The sequence below is a fragment of the Rhineura floridana genome, chromosome 8 (assembly GCF_030035675.1).
Source record: "Rhineura floridana isolate rRhiFlo1 chromosome 8, rRhiFlo1.hap2, whole genome shotgun sequence".
Lineage (NCBI taxonomy): Eukaryota > Metazoa > Chordata > Lepidosauria > Squamata > Rhineuridae > Rhineura > Rhineura floridana.
In genome coordinates, this window is record NC_084487.1 from 17,046,683 (window position 1) to 17,062,175 (window position 15,493).

At 42.9% G+C, this 15,493-nt stretch overlaps 1 protein-coding gene and 1 pseudogene across 6 annotated transcripts in view; one reads left to right on the forward strand and one right to left on the reverse strand.

Moving 5' to 3' along the window:
* The window catches only part of SOX5 (SRY-box transcription factor 5), a 1,141,232-nt gene that overhangs the window by 583,990 nt on the left and 541,749 nt on the right, over positions 1 to 15,493 (reverse strand). The gene's annotated exons all lie outside the window — the stretch shown is intronic.
* LOC133390918 (ATP synthase F(0) complex subunit C3, mitochondrial-like) lies at positions 1,364 to 14,470 on the forward strand (annotated as a pseudogene).

The following is a 15,493-nucleotide window of genomic DNA, read 5'->3' on the forward strand; positions in this document are numbered from 1 at the left end:
AATTTTTTTGAACCGATAATATCTTTATCTCCAATCTCTTCAATTCCTTCAGGGACAGCGCTGAGTTCCAAACCGTAATATTTGTCTCCAGGATCCATCACAGCCAGGAAATCCAAATCTTTTTCCATGTCCATATTTAATCCAATCTCCATAGTTTGAACCTTGCCTTTAATTTCTCTTTCATCCTTTTTTGGTTTTCCAGATCTATCTTTATTCTCCTTTCTCATAGAATCCTGAATTTTTTTCAGCTCCTGTCTCATTTCGTCAAATTCAATTCTCAGTGCTTGACTATTATTTCTCAGTTCTTGTTTTATTGACTTAATCCCATTCATTATTTTCTGAAACATGTCTAAAGATAAAGTCCCTTCTTGTACATCCATGATCTTCTTAATTGTCATTCTTAAAGCCAAAGGAACAAAACTCCTTCAATTTTCAATGTCCCAAGCAAAGAGCAGTTTATTTCTTTATCCAGTTACAAAGGAGTTAATCTTTCAAACCAACTGGCGTCACACTCTAGACAGCCCTTCTCTCTTATATGCCCAGAAGTGCAAAAACAGCTTTAGTTCACAGCGTCCAAATAACTAGTAGCAGAAAGAATGAGCAGATTCGTCAAAAAAAAAGTAGATCAGAAAAAATAGTCCCAGACATATATTACACAAAAGTCTTATAAATCAAAAAGATTTTTCTTTTCTCTTCCAATCAGAAACCCCTCATCCGTTGTAATCTTTATAATGCTATTTTCCATGTCAGCTTTTTGCAATAAAAAAAAGATAGGCTATTTTTATTTTCTTCCCCCTTAGTTCCGTGAGTAAAAGAGAAGGAAAGTTTTGACTCACCCAGGTTTTCTTAATTGCTGGTTCTTTGACAAATCTCTTTAGCTGTATAGATAAGAAAGTAATAAGCGTAGACAGGAGAATGCTTGCCTGTTAGTCCATTTTTCTTTAAAGAAAAAAAAACGGGTCACTTATTCAGCTGAGCTAGCTAGAAATCCTCGCTCCGTCCGAGCTGCTGGAAGACCTTCTTTCACAGACAATTCTGACGAATTCCAGTCTCCAACAATCACAACAAAGCTGTGTGGGAAATCTCACGTTTCTTCCTTATCCAGAAGAAATTATCCCCAGTCAAAAAAAACCCTTCTGACTGGATTTAAAACTGAAAAAGTTTCATCCAAGAAGGGAGCCCATCTCAGAGGCTGCACAGGTGGAGGGATCCTCCTGGGAAGTGAGTCCAAGGACACTTTTTGAGTAAGTATTAGACAGCTATTCCTTCCTACCCCAAAACAATCTGGTGTTCCCAACAATATGTTAGCAGCATGCCAACCTGGCTGCCACCTCACCCTTCTCCCTCCTGGCAAGCAGCAGTTATGTCAGGGACAGGAGGTGAGTTAAGCCCATCCTTGCCGACCCACTGAATGCCACCAGTCACCTGGTCTATGCCAGGATGAAAGCCGCAGTACCCCATCTGGCCTGATGCGATGGTGGCTCTGCTGTGCCACAGAGATCAGGCAAGCAGTTTTCTCTGCTCATAAGCTGCCTGGGTGTCAAGGGGTGTTCCTAATTCAAGACTCCCCAGTCCCTTGCAGTTGCAGGCTGATGTTGATCAGTCACCTAGATCTGAGAAGGTAAAAAGTTCCCAATCTAAGGCAAGGAGCTACTAAATTTGTTCAATATATACCACTATGCCTTTTCAGTACTTCAACAGTGTCTCAACACATTTACTTATTGAGACACTATGAAAGGTGAAAACAAATTAGTATGAAACTGAATGGAAGGGATGGAGGCAGGAGAGAAGAGATGAAATTGTACTTATTGTGCATAAGTGTTGTGAACACTAGTCTTCCCTACAAGTGTAGGGCATGTTCCCCATGCTTGAGACACATAACACTTCAAGGTGGATTTTCTCTACATGCAAAAGGCAAAGCAAGGCACACAGTTCACTCTGTAACTCTAGATGACCATTTAAATGCAGGCCAGGCGAGTTTACAATGCCACAAATTCTTGCAACAGCATAAAAGACGCTCTTGTTGCAGGTTGCCCATCTCAGAATTCTTGTTAAAAATGGATTATTACATGTACTTGTAAACAGCAGAGGCTTGGGGCATTGATTTACTCAGCGTGTAAGTGCAGCTCCCGACGTATTCTTACAAGCTCTTTGTCGAGAAGAAAAGGGTGAAAGCACAAGGGAAGGTAAAGGAGATCTCCAATGATCTGCTGTCTTTTCTACCTCCCCGCCCCCACCTATGCAAAAGCCAGTTCAACAGTCCAAGCAGAGAGGCAATGGACAGTCTCCTTTCTGGTGAGCAGCTGATTTCTAGAGGCATGTTAAGGACATGCCTTTTAAGGGTGTCTTGCTTACACATGCTCATCACAATCTCCATAACTGCTAGATATGTATGTACATCCATTTCCCCCCGTCATGGAGAGAGGGTAGAGCAATGCTTTGCATGCAAAATCTCTGAGGTTCAACCCCTAGCATTTCTATGTACTGGGGCGGGGGATTGATTCAGTTCGTATTTAAAGGTGAACCCACCTATTTTGCATTTTCTGAAACAATATGCGAACAAAAACACAGCCATCCTTCAAAATTTGCACTTCTCTGAATTTTGCAAGTTCTCGAAGCAAAGTAATGTGTACAAAAATGCACAGACTGGGCTACAGTGAAAATATTAGTGAAAATAACACAAACATTCATTGCATTAAAGGAATTTGTTTTGGAAAAATGTGCATATTTGGCAAAATTGCATACAGTCATGTCTATGTCAGGAGAAATTTGCACTAAAATGATGCATCATGAGGAATTTCTTATTTTTAAAAAACAACAACACACAAACTGATGTGTAAATGTAGAGAACTGAATTAAAGGTTGGAAAAATGAGAAACTGAGAGAAATCTAAACAGGCCACTTAATTTTGCGTGAACTGGAATTTGGAGATTTCCGCCTAGGCAAAGGCTACATTGGGCAATACAATTTCCGAGTCAAAATATATTTTAATAAGGCTAGTAAACTGTCTCATTGGGATGCTGAGGCTGCAATTCTATACCCACTTACTTTGAAGTAGCCCTCATAGAAATCAATGGGACTTACTTCTGAGTAGACTAGCACATGGATGTTGTATGAGTATCTGCTATACTTTCTCTGCATACTTGTAATGCTTGGCACTACCATTTTTTTTCACTGTATGTTTTGGGAAGATTTAATCACAATTATATTTGCTGCTGATTTTTTAAAAAAAGTGTGGTTGTCAGGTTGAATATCATGGCTGTTAAATGACTTCTGAATTGTGATCTGAAAATTCTGGCAGCCATACCACAATATACCATCAATAACAACAACAACAACAATAACCATTAGTATTTAGAAGAAGAAGAAGCATTAGTACTTATTGCCCGCTCTTCACCCACAGAGGTCCCAGGGTGGGTCACAACAACTTTAAAATATAGTGTTAAAAACAATTTAAACCAGCCAGAATCACAAAATAGGGTGGGTCGCAAAAACCATACATCTCAGGTGTCAAAGGCAGAGCTTGGAAAATTTACTTTTTTAAACTACAACTCCCATCAGCCCCAGCCAGCATGGCCACTGGATTGGGCTGATGGGAGTTGTAGTTCAAAAAAGTAACTTTTCCAAGCTTTGGTCAAAGGCCAGGGTAAAGAGATGCATCTTCAGCATACGCCTAAAGCTATACAGTGAGGTTGCCAGACACACCTCGGTGCGGAGGGAGTTCCACAACTTAGGGGCTGCCACAGAGATTAATCACACAAATAAGGATGAGCAGAATGAAACACTCCATTCCACAACTGTCCTAGGATAGAAGTGTCTGATTTAGCTGAATTCTGGTCAGAAGTACAGACCCCAGAATGTAATGGCTCAATACAGCTTTGAAGTCCAAAGTTGTGGATGCTACCTTGGGCTGCAAAGAAGCCCTGTGCAGCTCAGGGGAGTAGAAGATGAAGCCCCCCAAACTGGGTGGTAGAAGAACCCTCAAATCCCAGGAAGGACCCTTGAAGCTGTTGTGAGATCCTGCTGATGAGTGTGAGTGCTCTTTCTTTCTTCTTAAAATAAAAACAAGTTTTTGTAGTTTTACTCCTGGACTGCTGTCTGTTGTTTTTACAAATGTTCCAAACCACATTTCAAACTCAGTTTGCTGTTAAAAAAAAAAAATCATGAAAATTTGTCACAATTTTAGTGCATGGTTTTCTTAAAATACACATTTTGGTATGCAATTTTGCCTACTATAAAACATTCTGTATGTAGTTTTTACTAATATATGCACTTTTGTACACTTTTTTTGGTTAGAGAACTGGATTGCAAATTTTGAAGAAATGTGACCTTTGAAGCAGAGCTGCATTTCCGTTCATGCACTGTTTTGGGAAGTATGAATAAAGTAGGTTCATATAAAAATGTGAACTAAACTGAATTTCTCCCCCATCCCTGCAACAGACCCCTACATATTGTAGAGAATTTTGTGGCATATGCTAAGAGGCACACTAATTTCATACCAATTACTAATCCAGTTTGATTAGCTTTTCTTTTGCCACACATTAACAGAGAGGGCAACACCTGTAAAGGGGGGTTTGCAGTAGGTACATCTCTGGCTGATCTCAGCCAGGGATCAGCCGGCTGAAGTCCCCCATCCTGCTCAGTCTTCCATTCTGGCTCAGCCAACTCAGTCGGTTGAACCGAGACTGGGTTAAATCCTGAAAAAGTAGCGTTCTGGGGAACTGGCAGGGGCAGAATGGGGCAGGGGAAATCTACTCCAAATCCCTTTCATCTTGGTAATCTAGCAGAAATGACACCGGCAAAAAAGGAGGTGTGGGTTGAACTCTATTTTAAAGGCTTGTTTTTCCTCTGCCAGGCTCAGGGTTTGGCTCAGCCAGCAGTAGCCCTGCTTCTGAAAGGGGAACTTACTCCGGCTTACTTTATGCTGACTTTCTATACTTTGGATTGCTCTGTAAATGGGTAGGTGTTAAGCAGGCCAGATCCAAAAACATTGCAGGGGGTCATCATTTTGGATTTGGTCATGACTGTAACGTGACCTCTTTAAGAGTCCAAGATTCCCATACCCATTCTAAGAAGTGCTTGGCAGGGGCTCTTTGGGCCTCAATGATACCCAGCAAGATAGGCTAGGAATTTGGAGAGCAAGGAAGGAAGACTTATTCAGAGAAGATCAGAGCAAAAAGATCAGAGCAATCTCCAAATGCCCTTCATTTTAAAATCATCAGACTTTTCTAGATGCAGATTACCGTCCCATTTCGATATACCCACGGGTATCAGGAGTACTTCACTAATGATGAAAAAGCATGGATTGAACAGCATCCACAATTTGTGAATGCATTCAAGATAGAATAAAAGTGTCAACTGTTTTCAGACATAGCAAGTGGATGTGATTTGCCACACGGCCAGAGCTCAAACTCCCAAGAGGAAATGATCTGGAAGCAGCAAAGAATTTGTTTTCTTTTATGACAGCCTCAGCCATTTCTATATCCGTCTTGGAAATAACCCATTTGTTTTAAGTGCACCGGGCCTCTGCTAAGAGTAGTAGATTCACTCCCTGGATACAGTGTTCTTTCTTTTTCTCAAACAAAACTGCCAGGAAGGTAAATATTGTCAGATGAGAAGGGGTTCCAAACTGCCACATTGACAGCTTCATCTCAGTATGTCAACACACCAAGTATTTCTCCTAGGTACCTCTGAGGGTCAGACTCAATACTTCTCCCCCTCCACATTCCTCTACCCTCAGTAGCCAGAACGTATTTTGTCACCCCCAGCAACTACTTCGGCTTTGCTAAATTAACACACACACATTAGAGACAGAGAGAGAGAGAGAGAGAGAGAGAATCATAGAAGAGTAGAGTTGGAAGGGGCTTATAAGGCCATCCAGTCCAAACCCCTGTTCAATGCAGGAATCCAATTTAAAGCATACCTGACAGGTGGCTGTCCAGCTGCATCTTGAAGGCCTCCAGTGTTGGAGAGCCCACCACCTCCCTAGGTCATTGGTTCCCTTGTCATACCACACCAACAGCTAGGACGTTTTTCCTGATGTTCAATTGAAATCTGGCTTCCTGCAACTTGAGCCCCTTATTCCGTGTACGGATCCATCTATTTCTAGTCCAAGAACATTTTGCATGTGTTCATTTATAAGGCCAACCTGTCCTGTAACTGCAATACTCTGTTTTATTTTTTTTAAAAAATCCGTACAAAAATACTTATGTATGTGTTTTAGCACAAGATATGCATTTCATCTCAACACACACATTTCTAAACATGCATTTTTAAACACATTTTGGTATGTTTTTTGTGCGGAGTACTATAACAGCACAACGTTCAGAGAAGTGTGAAATCAAAAGGATGATAGCATACTGATTCATGTATTAAGCTGTATCTGCACTATACAGTTAAAACACCATGACACCACTTTAAACAGTCATGGTTTTCCCCAAAGATTCCTGGGAAGTGTAGTTTGTGAAGGGTGCTGAGAGTAGTTAGGAGACCCTATTCCCCCTCACAGAACTATAATTCCCAGAATAGTTTAACAATCTATCTTCCCAGGGAACTCTGGGAACTGGAACTCTGTGGGGGTCATAGTGGTCTCCTAACAACTCTCAGCACCCTTAGCAAACTATCGTTAAACATGGGTTTACTCTCAGGAGCACATTTTTCTCTAGGCCTTGTGAGTTTTTTTTTTTTTAAGAGACATAAAAATGATTAACACACACAGACACTCTTGAGCAGGTCTTTCATTCCCCCTCCCCCTTAAACGTAGCTCCCGGTTACACTGGAAGGAAAAGGAAGAGACATGTTTTAATTATTTCCCGCTTTTCTTTAAGTGAAGCCAAAGCAGTTCAAGACATTAAAACATTTATGTAAAATCAGGTTAAGCAATGATAGAAGTCCACTGTTACTGAAACAATCAAACGCTTTTCTGAAGAAAAAGTTTTTTTGACGGTCTCTGAAAGGGCCCCAGAGACATACACACCTGAGCTTCTGTGGACCAAGAATTCCACAGAGCCAGTCCCGTGACAAAGACAGAAAGAGAAAGGAAGAAATTAAGAAAGGAAAACTGTGTTTTAATCAACAGAGACTCCGGTATGAAACCTGACATCTGCTGAGGCAGGCTAAGGCCCTTTTACGTCTGCAGGCTGAAATATTTACCCCAGCCACTCAAGGAATTTGAGGGTGGTTCTCACATGACCTTTCCTGACGTGCGTTCCTGAAGACGTTTCTTGAAAAATGACTAGGTGTTGCCCTGCTTTCTAATTTGTGAATTCAAGGTGGAAGTTGCCGATACGCAGATACAAAAGGGCACCTCTCACAGCCTGGCCTTGCTGTTGTGGCATCACACCACATAAAAAGTGAGATCAAAGATGAATAATAAGATGTAGTTACCCCTCTCTTGAACTCCCTAGGTGGAGACTACCTTTATGCACAGCTGAAATAATTAATGAAAGGACTGAGTGTCGATCCTTATTGTAAGTTACTCCCTATGGTTAGAGGCATGTTTTTTCAACCCATCCTTGGTGTCCCCATCAACATTGGACACTGCTTTACACTGAGAGAGACCCATTGGTCCATCTAGCTGAGTCTACACTGACTGGCAGCAGCTCCCGAGGGTTTCAGGCAAAGAAACCTTCCCAACTGGCGATGGTGGGGACTGATGCTGAGTGGAGGAGGATACTACATATTTCCTGCTTGGAGCTAGTTCATCAGTGCCTTACTAGCTGCAAGTATTATTATTTTTCAGATCTTCTATAAGTGGGTCAACTACCTTTGTGGTTTTCAAGAATATCGGGGGCCACTGGTGACTCTTTCTCCCTGCCCTCAGTACAAAGGTAATGGGTAACTTATTCCTTCATTCAGTCCTCCCTCTCAAATTGACAGCCCACTCTAAATTCCTGGCTAGAACTTTTGGCTGGAAAGAGAAACTGGAATCTGCTAGCCAGGGCCAGCACCAGGCATGTCTGGACCCTTGGGCGCCAGCCTGCCCCAGGCCTGTGGTGCCCCCCGACCGTGCAGGCATGTAGTGCCTGACCTCACCTCCTACCTCTTCTCTCTTTCTGTGAATGCCCTGGTGCTGCCCTACGCTGCATGTGCGCACATGCCTGCCATCAACCAAGATGGCGGTAGGGGCATCAGCCCTTTACAGAAGCCTCTGCCACCATCTTGGATGACGACAGCTGCATGCACAGTGCGCAGGGCATTCACAGAAAGGGAGGAGAGATAGGCGGAGCAGGCAGGCGCCACAGGCCCGCACAGTCTTTAGAGGGGGCTGGGAGATCCCTCTCTGCAATCTGCGGCAGGGTCTGGAGTCAACCCTGCCAAGGATCACGGAAGGGGAGTACTACTCCCACACCCTAAGAAGGGGCCCTTCAGGGGCCCCTCTGGGCCACAGGGGCCCTCAGACAGGGCTTGACCTGGCCGCCTTTTGGTGCCAGCCCTGCTCCTAGCCTTCCATTCTGTGCTATCAGACTCCAAGGTGTAATTTCCACTCAAAATTTTGGATTGTGCCCTCAAGGTTGAGATCCTTGCAGTGTTCTTGCTAAGGCTGGCATCTGTAAAAGCAGAGCCTTAAGATATCCTCATTGCTCCTTTATTTGGGGGGGGGAACCCTTCTCCACAGGGTGAGGGAGAAAGTGCTGTCAATCAATTGGATTGTTCCCTAAAGGAAACACTGTACAAAGCCTGATGCTCTCTCTGTGGCCGTCATTTGCTACAAGCTCTGGGCTCTTTTCAAAAAGCTCTGGCTCAAATGCTTCCCTTTTCGTTTGCCTTTTCGTTCAATTCATAGACTCCAACAGTTGTTCCTTGTTAACTCACCAATCTACCCCGGGAGCGTGCATACTTGGACAAACAGAAGAAAACATCATCTTAATACTCACACCTACAGCCAGAGGTGTTTTTATAAAGGTACAGTGAGATGGAGAGATATACTTGTATTCATTTTTGGTCAAGAGTTTACACAAATCCACTGAGTTTAGTCAATAAAAAAAGAAGCTAAAGCCTTCAAAAGCATTTGAGATATGAAGGATCAAAAGCCATTTGGGTTTGTTTGTTTGAGATCCAAGGGGACAGGCTGTTATTCCATTGCTCTGTGTACAGGGCTCCTAGTTTGATGGACGAAATGTCTAGAACAATTGGACCACAAAGTAATATATATCCCTAAAGGACAAAACACGTGCATGCAACCCACAGTATGTCCACAGTTGTGACCCGCAGTATTTCAGTGTGCTTTCCTGTGAAAACTCCCAAGCCATTGTAGATGTAGCCTTGCAATGTGTGTGTGTGTGGGGGGGGGGAGAGATGTCACAATAAATACAAACTGAATATGAAAAATATACTCAGTGCCCATTAACTGAGTAGTTGGTTAGAGGCAAAATTTAATCTCTCTCTCTCTCTCCCTCTGTGTGTGTGTGTAATGCTAAAAGTACAGGGGAGAAAGTAACTAGTGTATTAGAAAAAGGAGAGCTGTCATCTGACCATTTCTTAGATGTAAGTAAGGGACTACTCTGGGGGAAAAGAGTTTAGACCTGCAGCTTCTAATGCTCATTTAAAAAAAAAAATCTTGTGTACCTTGACTCAATATCAAAGCCAGCTTGGCAAACCAAACTCTCTCCCCCTCTTTCAAATTGCAAAATAGCTCAATCATATCTGAACCCATTTCCAAAGTCCAATTCCAAATTCAGACACAGTCATCCTTCCATTTTCATTGGGAGAATGATGAAGTCTGAATAGGATGGGCAAATCTGTTAATTACAGTTCCTCTCAGTTTCTCATTTATCCATTCTTAAATTCAGTTCTCCATATTTCTGCATCAGTTTAAGGTTTGTTTGTTTTAAGTCCTTACGAGAATTCATCAGAATCTTGGTACAAATTTCTCCTAACAGACACATGTGTGTATGCAATTTGACATAACATACACATTTTTGCAAAACAATTTTCCCTAATGTAATGCATTTCACATGCTATTTTTGTATTTATGTATTGTGTATATTATGTATTTATATGCACACTTTAGTATATGCATTTTTGCATACGTTCCTTAGCTGGAAAACTGCATTGCAAAATTCAAAGAAGTGTGAATTTTGAGGGATGGCTGTGTATTTGTTTGTGTATTGATTCAGAAAGTGTGAATTATGTAGGTTCGCCTTCAAATGTTATTTATTTATTTAGAAAATGTCTTAATTGCTTTATATTCAGAGATTCTCCAAGAAATGGATAAAAATAAAACACAATAGGGCATAATTTCAAATAATGTACAAAATCAAGTTTCAAAACTGTTCAAAATAATAAAAAACCCTATACAAACAATACAAATCAATACCAAAAAAAAAACCTCCATACAAAAATAAAACATAAAAATCAGATACATTGTAAAGGAATCTCAAAAACAGAATAAGAATGGGGGATAAAAAAATCAAACTGACCCATGTTTCCTCTCTGTTCCTAGGTCTCAGTGCCTCCCCAACCTCCCTGTGACCCCTTGAACCCTGTTCCACTGTCCTTCCTCCAAACTTCTATAGGGCAACGGGTGAGTAACAACAGATACAAGAAAATCTTGCTGGAAGACTGTGAGCGGACTATCTCCCTGGGATACTGGAATGGCACCATTCAAGGCAGTGGAGAGGGGTGTTTTGAGGGAGGTTCACCAGTTTGGACTAAAACTGAAGTTTTTGGAAGGAAATTGCAATCTGTCTGTAATGCAACCAAGCATTAAGAGTGGGGCAGATTCATCAAGGGGAAGGAACCTTATTCATCATTAACAGGTTGAATCCGTGTCCTACTTTACAGAGGAGAGTTGTCTGTTTAAAGGCACCCACTATTTGAAGGCAAGGGTGTAGCCATGCAGGGTCTTGGGGGGTTTCTTAGACCGCTTACATTTTTGGGATCAGGGTCCTAGCAGGGTCCCTATGTCTCCAGCATCCTATTAGACAATCACCATGAAAGGGGAGTATGTTGGCCACTGAGAAGAGTCTTCTGTTCTGCTTCCTTGTCCTTTCCTGCTGATTGGAGCCAATCAGAGTGAAAGGAGGTGAATCAGTCAATGAGAGGACTCTTCTCAGTAGCAAACACTCTCACATTTCATGGTGATTGGCTCATAGAGATGTCTGTTGTTGTGGGAGAAGGCATTAACAAGAATCACATTCTTAACCCAGCAGCAAAACCAAAATGTAAGTATAGGAGGGGTCTTGGCTGAGACTATCATGAAGGGACCCTGCACGCGACTACACTACTGTTTGAAGGACTGCTTGGTCCAAGTCCTATTTAAAGATAAAGCAGGGGTCTTGAAGCTGTCTGTCTATAGTTAGCACCTGGAGAGTGGACTCGGCAGGCACACAGATCACCTGCTCACATCCTCCCCCACTGATGAGATATCTATTTCAGAACATAAGAAGAGCCTGCTGGATCAGGCCAATGGCCCATCTAGTCTTGTTCTCATGGTGGCAAACCAGATGTCTGAGTGGACCTGAGAGTAAGCACACTCTGTCTAAATATTTCTGTATAACTGATGGTCAGAACATGCACTACTGGAGTAAAGCAGGCCAACGTTCTCACACAGCATAAGGCTTATGTTTTTTGTTGTCCCTTTTTTAATGTGTTATTAAAAGTTGGAAATACATACAATGAAACAGAATTCACAACTGATCCAATCCAAAATCTAATGAACACATGGAGCTTGCAGTCTCTTTGACCACTATAGCCGCACCTACTCAGGCAGAGGAGCTGCTGCTGCCTGGTAAGAGCAAGCCGGAAGGCCCAACCCCAGGACCTGCAGCAGCCCCATTGCTCTGCTGGCTTGACTATTCATCATCCATAGCAGCAACAATAAAAACCATGTCATGCTCTCTGTCGGCTCCTCCACTCTAATGCGTATTTGATCGAGAATTCTATTCACTAATAAGCAAAAAACCTTGCGGTTTAAGAATGTACCTGTAGTCCACAGATATTTCTATCAAGCTTTAAAAAGCAGGGAAATTGGGCAGCTATAGTGAATGCACCAGGGGAGCAGGAGACCTGACCTCCTCTCTGAGATATTGTACATGTTACCAAATTCTTCCAAGCTACACAGCAACTGGATTGGACTGTGAAAGCCCAACCCAAATTGTGTTTGCATTTTGACAAATTTGTAGGGCAGTACAATATCTCAGAGAGAAGGTCAGGTCTCCTGCTCCCCTGGTGCATTCAGTAGAGCTGCCCAATTTCCCTGCTTTTTAAAGTTTGATAGAAATATCTGTGGACTACAGGTACATTCTTAAACCGCAAAGGTTTTTGGCCTGTTAGTGAATTTCTCTGCTTTTTAATCCGGGAGGTAAGAACTGGGATTATGTGCAAGCTTGCCGAGAATGGATTGATCATTTGGATGCTTATTGAGTTCAGCGGGATTTACTTCCCTGCAATCATGCTGAGGATAGGTGAAATTGACCACAGGGGATGGGGAGGGGAGGAGGAGGAGGGAGGGGAGGGAGGGCAGAGGGGAGGAGGAGGAGGGGAGCAGGAAGGAGGGGGAGGGGAGGAGGCCAGGTTTGATCATTTGCATGTTTATTGAGTTCAGTGGGATTTACTCCCATGCAGTCATGCTTAGGATAGGTAAAACTGACCATGGGGGAGGAGGAGGGGGGAGGGGAAGAGGTGGATTGGAAGGGGCAAAGGAAGGGGGAGGGGAGGGCAGGTTTGATCATTTGCATGCTTATTGAGTTCAATGGTATTTACTCCTGTGAAATCATACTTAAGGTAGGTAAAACTGACCATGGGGAGGGGGATTGGAGAGAGAGGGGAGAGGATTGGAGAGGGATGGCGAGGGAAGGGGCAAGAGGGAAGGGATAGGAGGGAGGAGAAGGGAGGGTGGGTTTGATCAGTTGCATACTTTTTGAGTTCAATGGGATTAATTTCTGTGCAATCATGTTTGAAAATGGAAATGGACTGCCTTCAAGTCAATCCCATCTTATGGCAACCCTATGAATAGGGTTTTCAGAGGTGGTTTTACCATTGCCTTCCTCTGAGGCTGAGATGCAGTGACTGGCCCAAGGTCACCCAGTGAGCTTCATGGCTGTGTGGGGATACCAACCCTGCTCTCCCAGGTCGTAGTCCAACACTGACCTGGGGGAGGGGCAGGGAGGGGAGAAGGAGGGGGAGGACAGGAGATTGGGTGGGTTGGCACTGGGGAGAGGGGAAGCCCCTTTCCTTTCCAAAAGGAAAGCATTGTGAACAGTATCATTGCTTTTCAGGGTTTTCCCCACCTTTTTATTCTATAGCAGGTACATGTAGCCTTCTACCCAAATTTAAACCAAAGCTGTCCCTGGCCACATCCACACCAGACCTTTATTTCACTTTAGACAGTCATGACTTCTCCCAAAGAATCCAGGGAAGTGCAGTTAATGAAATATGCTGCGGGTTGCTAGGAGACGCCCTGTTTCCCTCACAGAGCTTCAATCAGAGCAGCTGACTGTTAAACCACTCTGGCCACTGGAGCTCTGTCAGTGGAATAGCAGTCTTCTTTCAGCACCCTTCACAAACTACACTTCCCAGGATTCTCTGACGGAAGTCATGACTGTCTCATGTAAAATCAAAGTCTGGTGTGGGTGTGGCCCACGATTATGCAAGCCCAGCAGCTGTGAGTCTGGCTTTTAGAACACTGACAGTTGATTCTTACTGAGTATGTCCAACATTACCATACAGTTCAATGCAAAATTTATTAAATCAATTAAGAATCAGCCAGGCATTTTTTTTAACTTTTAAACCCCAGAAGATGAAGGTCAGAGTATGGGGCAAGGTCAGTAAGAGGATTACAGGTCCTCTGTGAACACAGCTGATTTTTTAATGAATTTCAACAGATTATGAGAACTCTCAGAGAAAGAAATCCAAAAGGGGTCTGGGTTTTTCCCCTCTCTCTTTAGACTTTGAACTCCCTATTCTCTCTGACTGTTTTGTGTATCATCATGAAAATTGAGAGGGTTGTTAAGCAAGCATTTCTGAGTTCAGGACTATAAGTTTTGTAAGGTTTTGTTTTGAAATGAGCTTATGGGAAGCACAGAGGATATTTTCAATTTAACATTGCAGAATGTGAAAAATCCACTCTGGCTATAGTATACAGCCACTCTCGTGGCTATATAATACAGACCAATTTCTGCAATGGTGTTGCTTAGACCAGAAGACAGGACTGGAGAGGACAACACAGCTTTCCTTACTGGGACTCAGAATGCTGGCAGTCAACTAGCACTAAGGGAGTTTTGGACTAGTGCTATCGGCAGGGACATTGACACAGCCACCAAATTTTTTGGTGCTGGTGCTGCCACAGTAGGAATGGCAGGTTCTGGTGCTGGCATTGGAACAGTCTTTGGGAGTTTAATCATTGGCTGTGTGAGATATCCTTCTCTGAAGTAACAGCTATTCTCCTATGCTATTCTGGGGTTTGCCCTGTGATGTCGTGGGTCTCTTCTGTCTGATGGTTGCTGCCTTGATCCTGTTTACCACGTGAACAGATCTGTTCATAACATTGGCATTAATGAACTACAGTGTGATTCTGTGAACCTGGATTCAGAAAAAAGTTTGCCATGGAATGCAATGAATACATGAAATGATATTAAGTTGAAAACAGAGGCCTGCTCATTCATATTGAATGGAAAGACACAGGCTGCTCCACTTACACCCCACAGTAGTAGATAACACTACTGAGTTCTATCCTATAAAGTCGTCGTACTCACAGGACAACTTCCACCCACACAATGGGATTTCTCATCTTTCTCTTCCATCCTGCATGCCCTGCAACCCCCTCCCCACAAATCTGCTCTGGATTTCCCCCATTCCCTCAGGGCAGATCTGGGTGGTGGTGATGATGCAGGGGTATGTGTGGGAGGAGGAAAAGTTCAGTTGAGTGAGTGGAAGGCATTCTGTGAGCGCAACTATTTTGTTGGATACATCATCATCATCATCATCTGATAATCAATGAAAGGTAATCAATGATGAATTAATCCAACATCACAGCCAATTGAGTCTCAAAGCTGAAGTAGTTATATGACTATCCATAACTGCAATTTGCAAAGCCCTGCATGTTTCCTTTGTAAGTGAAGGATCACTAGCAAATTTCCAGTGTTTGGCCATAACACATTTATTAGTGACCATTAAGGTTTTCTTAAGGACTCTATGAGAAGTCTTCAAACAGTTTTAATAAGATCACACATAGTCACTCTCTCGCATTCCATACCCTGCAGCACACACTCAGTTCAGTGCAGCTAACCAGCATTGCATGGTGACCAGCAAGGGCTTCTCGTATGTCCTCCATTTGCTGCTGACCTGGGGGCCAAACTAAATACACATTACATTATTCAGGCTTCCCCCCCTTTTTTAGTTTTTTTATTCTTGTTTAGTTGTTATTGTTAGAGTCAGAAAACCTTGCTGATCTACTGCAAATCACCTCCAGATCCTGATCGACCTTCTGACCACCCCTTGATCTATGCAACAGCCCTATAAATCAGAGGTTGAAACTCAGGCCCAGGGGTCA